This window comes from Eschrichtius robustus, chromosome 3 (assembly GCF_028021215.1).
Source record: "Eschrichtius robustus isolate mEscRob2 chromosome 3, mEscRob2.pri, whole genome shotgun sequence".
Lineage (NCBI taxonomy): Eukaryota > Metazoa > Chordata > Mammalia > Artiodactyla > Eschrichtiidae > Eschrichtius > Eschrichtius robustus.
This window is the reverse complement of record NC_090826.1, coordinates 143,379,011-143,388,215: the sequence shown is the minus strand read 5'-3', so window position 1 is coordinate 143,388,215 and position 9,205 is coordinate 143,379,011. Positions and strand designations below refer to the sequence as shown.

General features: G+C 51.4%; 1 pseudogene; it reads left to right on the top strand.

Moving 5' to 3' along the window:
- Positions 1-977: 977 nt before the first annotated feature.
- LOC137761493 (serine/threonine-protein kinase PLK1 pseudogene) lies at positions 978-2,540 on the top strand (annotated as a pseudogene).
- Positions 2,541-9,205: the final 6,665 nt, after the last annotated feature.

Sequence of the window (9,205 nt, the reverse complement as noted above, 5' to 3'; positions counted from 1 at the left end):
CAGGCCCCAGGAGAGCGTGTTCTGGGAAGGGATTGAGGAGAGGCCCAGAAAAAGCCAGGGCAGAGGCTTTCTGGAAGCATTGCCACCACTAGCAGGGGGTCTTCCAGATGAAGTATCCAGAGTAGGGGCCATGATTGCCACCCAGCCAGCTCCCCAGGGACTACCCTTAGAAAACCAGCCTGTCAGCAGCAGAATTGTTGCCTGTTCTTTATACTGTGAATTGTTAGCAGTTTCTAAATAGACCATTCATTTTTCCTTTTAGCACAGAAGGGTCTCACAACTCCAAATACCACCAGGGGCCTGAATGTTTCAAGTCAAAACATTCCCCAAACCACAGCCCTCGGGTGAGAGACCGAGCTAGCCAAGGGTTTGGAGGAAAAACAACCACCTACCAGCCTGGAAACCACTGTGTACACAGGAGGCTGATCGCCTTGCTCACAGAGGCTGGGAGACTGAGCATTTTTACCAGTGAGACTTAATCTGATAAAGCCACCTTCCCTACACTTCCCCTCTGCCCGAGGAAATAAACCCAGTCCTGGGGCTGGAGGCTTCGCGTGGGGCGGGGCCGCCCAGGGTACCTGGAGGACCTGAGCCACTCCTGCCCCGCTTCTTCCTCCCCGGTAGTGGGGAAAAAAAAAAAAAAAAGAGAGAGAGAGAGAGAGAAAAGAGAGGCTTTTGCAACAGGCCCGGTGCAGCATTTGATTCGGGGAGCAGCGGAGCGGTGTCAAACCTCTGCCAGGACCCTGCTGCGTCTGCCCAGCAACTCCAGGAACACGAGCGCGGCGGCGCTGCAGAGACGCTGGCGCGGGCACCAGCCCACCGGGGAAAGCCGGGATCTCTGGAGTTGTGGCTCCCAGGGCCCCCGACCGCCATCCAGCAGGCAAAAGAGATCCTGGAGGTCCTAGTGGAGCCGCGCGGTCGGCGGTGCTGCCTGCCGGGCCGCTTCCTGGGGGAGGGGCGGCTTCGCCAAGTGCTTTGAGATCTCTGACAGGATGAGGACGCCAAGAGGAGGCGTTTGGCCGCAAGATCCTGCCTGAGTCGCGGCTGCTCAGGCCGCACCGGAAGGAGAAGATGTCCTTGGAGATGTCTATTCATTGCCCTCTCGCCCACCAGCACGGAGTCGTAGGTGCACGTGGACACGAACTTCATGTTGGTGGTGCTGGGGCGCTGCTGCCGCCGAAGACCTCCCCTGGAGCCGCACCGGCGGAGGAAGGTGACGACCCAGCCCGAGGTCCGCCGCTACCTGCAGCACATGGTCCTCGGCTGCCAGTACCTGCACCCAAACCAGGTTATTCACCGGGACCTCAAGCTGGGCAAACTCTTCCTGAATGACGATCTGGAAGTGAAAATAGGGGATCTGGCCTGGCAACCAAAGGTGAATATGATGGGGAACAGAAGAAGAAAACCCTGTCTAAATACGTAGCTCTTGAGGCTCTGAGCAAGAAAGGGCACCGTTTCCTGGTGGACGGGGGGCCTTTTGGATGCATCATGTTGATATATACCTTGTCGGTGGGTAGATCACCTTTTGAGATCTCTTGCCTAAAACTGACCTACTTCTGGATCAAGAAGAATGAATGCAGGATCCCCAAGCACATCAACCCCGTGGCCACCTCCCTCTTCCAGAAGATGCCGCAGACAGGTCCCACTGCCCACCTGATCATTCATGAGCAGCTCAAGACGAGTTCTTTACTTCTGGCTACATCCCAGCCCATCTCCCATTACCTGCCCCACCATTCCATCAAGGCATTCAATCGCTCCCAGAAGCCTGGATCCCAGCAACAGGAAGCCTCTCACAGTCCTAAATAAAGGCCTAGAGAACTCTACGCCCAAGACTCCCTGGGGAAAAGAGGGACCAGTGGTCCAGGAGACCAGAGAGTGCCACCTTGGTGACATGCTGTAGTGGCTGCATAGCGTGAATGCCTCCAGGCCCTCTGAGACGGGCTGGTGAGGCAAGAGGAGGCTGAGGATCCCTCCGGCACCCCCATCTTCCGAGTCAGCAAGTGGGGGACGATTGGGACAAGTGCAGCCTCGGGCATCAGCTGTGTAGCAAAGTGTCGGGGGTGTTCTCCGATGGTTGGACTCACCTCATCCTCTGGTGCCTTGGTGACAGTCTGTGGTTCATAGAGCACGGTGGTGCAGAGTTCTCCCTCGCCGTGAGTTCCCATCCCAACTCCTCCATGAAGATCACTCTCCAAGTACTTTCAAAACTACATGAGTGAACACTTGCTGAAGGTGGGTACCCACGGGAAGGTGATGAACTAGTCCAACAACCCTACCTGCCTACCTGATTCCGCAAGCACAGCACCATCATCCTGCATCCTGCGACGTCTTCCAGGACCACAGCAAACTCATCCTGTGCCCAGCATGGCAGCTGTGACCTACATCGACTAGAAGCCGGATTTCCACGAGTACTGCCTGAATCTCCTGGAGAAGCACAGCCGCCCCAAGAGTCTGGCAAGTCAGCTCTTCTATGCCCGCCCATGGTGGACAAGCTGCTGAGCTTTCGCACAGCCAACGACCGCCTCAGGACCTCCTCATAGCCCCTCCCCTAGGACTACTGCCCCTCCTCACCCCCACCAGCCCCTTGGGCCCCTATGGGTTAGCTCCCACCGTGCTGGGTTTTCTGTGATATGTCCCCTCACTCGGACCGGGTGGCTGGAAAAAGAGCTATGTCTTCCTTGCAGGTGGGAGTTGCTATTAAGTCATTTTTTGTACATGTTGGGGTGTAGGTTCTACGGCCTCTTCACCTTCCCTCTCAACCCCACCGTATGAATTGTACAGAATACTGCTATCGAATTTGGGACTGTCTTTTTCTTGGCTTTATACACATTAAACACGTGTGAATCTTTTTAAAAAGGTGTGGGGAGCGCTGATTGGCTGCTAGTTGTCACGTGCACTCAGTGGCCACCTGGCTCAGCCAGTCAGCAGCAAGAATTGAGTACTCCGGAGGTGCTGTGCAGAGGTGGCTATATGGGCTATACGGGATGCCTGCCTTCATTGTCCCTTAGCCCAATAAGTCATGTAGCAATGGTAAACAAATTCAGTGACAATGCATTAAGTCCTTCACAAAGTGCCTTTGATAAAAGGCGGTCATCTGCTGAGAGCTGTGGGACCCTCTCAGCTGATAGGGCCCTGAAAATGCTACAGTGACCCTGTCATGGGGACAGGTCTGTCAGGAATGGTCTTGGGGGAAGAGGATGGAATTTATAAGACCTCCTTTGAATGACCAGTGCCGACTCCGATGGCTCATCTAGCTGGCATGTAGAAATGCTGGAAACGCTAGCCGAAAGCTTGGGAAGGCAGAGAGGGAGAGAGAGAGAGGAAGGGAGGAAGGAGGGAAGAAAAGCAAGGAACCCCCTGTGGTAGATGCTGCGAGGGAAGGGCTGCCTGGGGTCCCTTCCATGTGCTCACAGCAGCATATGTCCACTAGTGAGGAGTACTTTGTGGATTCGGTCCAGGAGAGACACATTTAGGGTGCCTGTTTCAGCTGAAGGAAGGGAAGGCGAGAGCATACTGGAAAGAAGTTCGAGAAGCTCGCTCAGTGGTGGCCCAGGCAAAGAATATGACCGAACTGAGATGACATGGCATACTGACCCAAGGCACACATGTCGGTGGCACTATGGCTGAATGGTTATAAGCCAGGCCTCTGGGTCAGATGACCTGATCCTGGTTCTACCACATACTGCTGTGTGACCTTGGACAAGTTACTCAATCTCTCTGAGGCTCAGTTTCCCCAACTGTAAAATGAGAGAACAGAGCTTACTTTAGAGGGGTTATCTGGAGGACTATGTGAGAGAACATTTAGTCTCTGTTCCATATGTGGCAGTGACTATTAGGAGGATGGATCAGTTGGGGACCAGTTGATGGCTTTGATGTCAGACTTCCCCCCAATGATGTGGACTCTGCCGGTGTTTGGTAGACTCAGCTTCTGCTAAGAAGCTCATCTCATCTGGGACTTGAGGGAGGGAACTCAGCTCTGACTATGACCAGGTTTCAGAATGTGAAGAGATTTGCTTACCCAGGTCCTCCTACTTATCCTGATGACACTATTTACTTATATTTTGGAAAATCTTCAAGCTTTTTCCTTCCAGTTGTGTGCTGCGGGGAGGAGGGGTGGGAATGGGGAGATGTTTGTGGGCCCTGGCAGGAGTCAAAGGGGCCCCTGGGGCACCAGAATCCCACTGCATTGGCAGGGGCACAAATCCTGGCAGATTATGTCAAGGATAAAAGAGGATTTAGGGTGATGATTTAAAGCTTCCTTTTCTCCTTTTTTGGGCAAGGGCCTGGGAAGAGGGGGTGGGAACTGAAAACAGACAGAGCCTTGTTAGTGACTTGAATTTTCACACGTAGAATGACGGAGCTTTGGAAAGGAGTTTCTCCTTGTGTGCCCCTCCCGTTCCACGCCATCTAACCTGATCTTTAAATTGGCGACTCCATTTGTATTCCAGTCTGATCATGGGAGACTCATATCCCTGTGGGGCCCAGCCTTGGTTTGTAGCAGACGGGAAGTGTTCAGGGGAGCCTTCAGCTGACACAAAAGGACTGTGGGGAAACCAGCCAGCATCCCTCCCTCCCGGCAGCCTCACCCCACAGCTGGGGCCCTGGGAAGCAGGGTGGTGGCAGGTCAGTCTTTACAACTGCTTTTTATTGGATCCTGTCTGCGTTGCTTGTATTCAAGGCTCTCAGTCCGAGATATGAGAGCAAACCACAAGAACCCCGCGTCAGGTCAGTGACCAAGCGCCGAGCATATCAATGACCAGAACGCCGGGAACAATTGGAGCAAGTGCTTGAAATTCCAGCCGTGAGCCCGTCTGACCCACATGGGGGGATGCATATATCTTGGGTAACATCCCAGCCGGCAATTCCCAAACTCACCAGGCATTCAACCACTGCAGCCTCAATTTTAATCATTATAACACCACCCATCACCCCACTCTAGCTCTGCCCCACGGAACGTCCTGGGTGTGTAAATCCTGTTCTTTTTATTCAGCTGAGGGATGCTGCAGAGAGGATGAGAAGCCACTGCCCTCAGTCCCTTGCAACCAGGGACCCAGCTTTTCTGGGGGTGGGATCTGCCTTCCCTGAGGTTTGTCAATTTGGGGCAAAGGAACTCATTCCCTAGATGCTGTGTTTTATCCTGAAGTCACCTGCCAGAGCCAGGGGTGTACTGAGGGCTGAGGGCAGCTGGGTGAGGAACACCACAAGGTAGGAGCAGGTTTAGGCTTCTGCCTGAGGTCAGCGATGAGGGCTAAACCTCCTGCCCAGGATGGGTGGGTTCATGAAATTCCCTTTCTTTGGAATGGCTTGAGCAAAATCGTGTCTGGACACCAGATGAACCCTTGAGGCCTTTCCCTAGCCTGAGCTCTTCGACTTCTAGGGGTTGATTCATTCTCTTGTCCCATCAACAAGAGAGACTCACCTTCATGTGTCACCGGGGGTCCTCCTCATTCCCCGCCTTTCCTGGCTCATTCTCACCATCAAGATTGGTAGCAGAGTTGAGTGCTTCCTTTGCTGGGCTCTCACCGCCCCTTGGAGTGTGTGTACAGACCCACGCCCTACTATTCTGTAGCTCCCTGGGAGCAGGGTTTATCCTGTCCAGCTTTGTTTGTTGGTGCCCATCTCAGTGGCATGCTAGGTAGACAAATAGCCCGGGGACCCTCCCTGTGTCTCACAGTGGCCTGGGGAGATGCTTAAAAATGCCCAGCCGCGCTCCCAGAAATCCTGACTTAAGTGACCTGAGGTCTGGACACTGGTGGTCTGAAAAGCTCCCCATGTGACCTAATGTGCAGCCCGTGTTGAGAGCCCCCCGAGTCGACCGTTAATGAAAGCTTGTCTTAGAATGAACTAATGACGTTTGTCCAAGTGATACCTTCTCTTTTATTTGTGTGTGTGTGTGTGTGTGTGTATGTGTGTGATCCTCAAGCCCTACTCACCCCTAGCATTTATCCCCTGTTAACGCCATTTGTTTGAGCCATAAAACTCTTGGGGGAACCAAGTTCTGGAAGGAGAGCTACTGGCAGGCATTTCTCCTCTGATGTTTGTGCTGAACAACTCACTACGTCTTAGGAAGTTCCCGCCTCCAGCACGTGGGATTCTCTCTCATCCTTCAGCGTCACTCTATACCTGCTAAACCTCTTCCTCAACGTTTTCTAGACTGCAGACCATGGTTTCTGAGCCTTGTGGGAAGTGGTCATGGGCAAGTCTGAGGGGCCGTGTGTGAGGCCCCAGGTGGGCCGAGCAGCCTGGACGGAGATGCACGTGGACAGCGTGTGTTACGCAAGTGGGAATTACATGAAGTGATTGATAGAGTTTCATTCAGGGAGAAAATGATGAGAGAAATCAGACCACAAAACGTTTGTCGAAATACCATACGATATCACTTATATGTGGAATCTAAAATACGACACGAACCTATCTACGAAACAGAAACAGAGTCACAGCTCTAGAGAACAGACTTGTGGTTACCAAAGGGGAGGGAGATGGGGGAGGGATGGATTGGGAGTTTGGGATTAGCAGATGCAAACTATTTTATACAGAATGGATAAACAACAAGGTCCTACTACATGGTACAGGGAACTATATTCAATATCCTGTGATAAACCATAATGGAAAAGAATATGACAAAGAATGTATATATGTATAACTGAATCATGTTGCTGTACAGCAGAAATTAAGACAACACTGTAAATCAACTATACTTCAATTAAAAAAAAAAAGTTTGTCCAGTCCAGTTCTATGCGCAGCTCACTGCTAGGGGCTGTGGGACTTCAGGGGATCTGCCCTCTGTGTGGGAAAACCACAGAAGAGGACCTAAATATATGAGATGAAGCACAGATTTCCAAAGCTACCAGAGCTCTGAGAGGAGTGATGTCCATTCCCTGTAAAGCTTTGGTGTCTCATCCGTGGCTGACGGCAGCCTCTGAGTCTAAACCAGCTGCAGCTGGTCACTGGCATGAGGTCTTTTTTTGAACACACAAAAGAGTATAGGGAATATTTTCCAAACACACACCCTATTTCCCCATATCTGCTTCAGTTAAGTTTTTAAAAGACTGAAACATTGTTAACCCTCCCCTGTGCCACTTCCTGCCCTCCCTCCCCCCTCCCTTTCTTGAAATTGGTATTTGTCGTTCCCGTGTATGTTTTCCTATGCACGTTATTATACACGTAGGGCATTCACGCACAATATATATGATTTTGAAAGCTTTCAAACTTTATATGAGCGGCATCATACTGTATCCTCTGCATGTTTTCCACTCACTGCTCTGTTTTTGAGGTTTATTCATGTTGATACAAAATTAACTAAACTACTGTTTACCCATTCTCTTTTTGATGGGCATTAAGAGTGCATTCTGTTTTTCCGTTAGAAATAATGCTACAACATTGTTAGTAATGTATAGTTTGGCGCACATCTTTCTTCCTTCCTCCCTCCCTACTTCCCTCCCTTCCTTCCTTCTTTCCTTCCTTCTCTTTCTTTCCTCCTTCTTTCCTTCCTTCCTCCCTCCCTCCCTCCCTTCCTTCCTTTCTCTACCTTTCTTTCTCTTCCTTTTGAAGTACAGTTGATTTACAATATTGTATTGGTGTCAGGTGTACAGCATAGTGATTCAGTGTTTTTGCAGATTGTACTCCATTATAAGTTATTACAAGATAATGGGTATAGTTCCCTGTGCTGTACATTATCTCCTTGTTGCTTATTTATTTTACGCATCTCCTTGCACACAGATGCTCCACTCTCTCCCTGAATACTCCCTCCATGACCATCACAGCTTTCAGACCTGCTACCTGCCTGCTCCGGGCTCTGCCATGGGCTCACCCTTCCTCAGTACCGGCAACTCGGCTCTTAGTAAGTATTTGAACTTGACCTGGTTTCTAGGCTTCACCTTACACTTGGAGACCTAGTCTTACACCACAACTCTCTGTGGCTCAAGCCTCTCGGGGCTTCTACCCCCCACCAACACCTGGCCTCTGCTGAAAGGGAAGTTCTGTGGCAGGAAAGATTGGCATGTCTTGGGCCATAAGACGAGGTCTCATACAAGTGGTCAGTTTTAACTGAACCTCAAAGGAAGTTCAATTTTCTGTAATAAGGAGAAATGGGATAGTCTTTCTGAGGGGAGAGCAGGAACCAGAGTAGGAAAATAAACATGGCAGGGTAGTACAGGGTAAGGACCCGGCTAAGAGCAGTGGCCAATGGAAGCTGGGTTCTGTCAGAGAGTGGGTAACATGATGTGAATCTAGTAAGTTAAAACTTCATGTTCCCCACCAGGTGACTTTGAGCTTTCGGGATGGAAATGGTGGGTGGGCAGTGCCAGTGGCAGGGGTGATGGTGGCCGGGAGACCCCTGAGGAGAAGCGCCCGTCCTCTACAGCCATCCGCTGGGCCAGGCCGAGTGTGAGCACTTGTGGTCTCGTTTCACTCATTTCCCTCTGATTTGTTGATGAGGCTTTATCCAATCGGTCTTCCTCTTCCCTCCATCACTCACGTGTCCCTTCCCGCCACTCCCGCTTCCAAGTAAGAGAACTCCAGGCAACCACGTGCAGGCTTCAGTCCAGCTATGACCAGTGGACTGGACACTGACATTGCTTACAAGAGCTTGGGGAGCAGACACGAGGGGCGGTCCTGCGGTCTCCTCTGCAGCTTGACTTCTCTGTGGCTTGAGGTTAAAGGAAGCTCCCAAAGTTCCCAGTCAGGGCTACAGGGGACCAGCATGTGTGTATGTGTGTGGGGTGCAGTCGGGAGTGAGGTGGGGTTAGGAAACCCTTCAAGCTTGGCTGGCCTTGTGATTTCAAGCGAGCTTCTGCAGGGAGAAACAGGCTTACTATTTCGGAAAGAACAAGCTTGGGTCCCAGGTTTCCTCTGGGCAGAAGCTTGGGCTTCTGCCTTGTTTGACAACCTGTAAAACTCAGCAGTAAATCTGAACTTCCAGCTCCACTGCTGGCAGGAAAAACCCTGGGAATAATTATCAACTCTTTCCCCTTGGCTGGCAGACCCTCCCTTCCATTCCCTTCATCATTCCCACCCTTATTCTCACTACCAAACCATTAGGAAATCACGAAGAAAAGCTGTTCCCAAGAGCCACGGTGAAGCACACAGGCTGGCTGGGCTGGCTGATCAGACCAACGCCTGTCAGAGGCGAACAGGCTGGTGCTACAGGGAAGACAGAACCAAGAGAAACTGCTTTTGGCTTCATGCTTTGAGACTATGTGTGTGT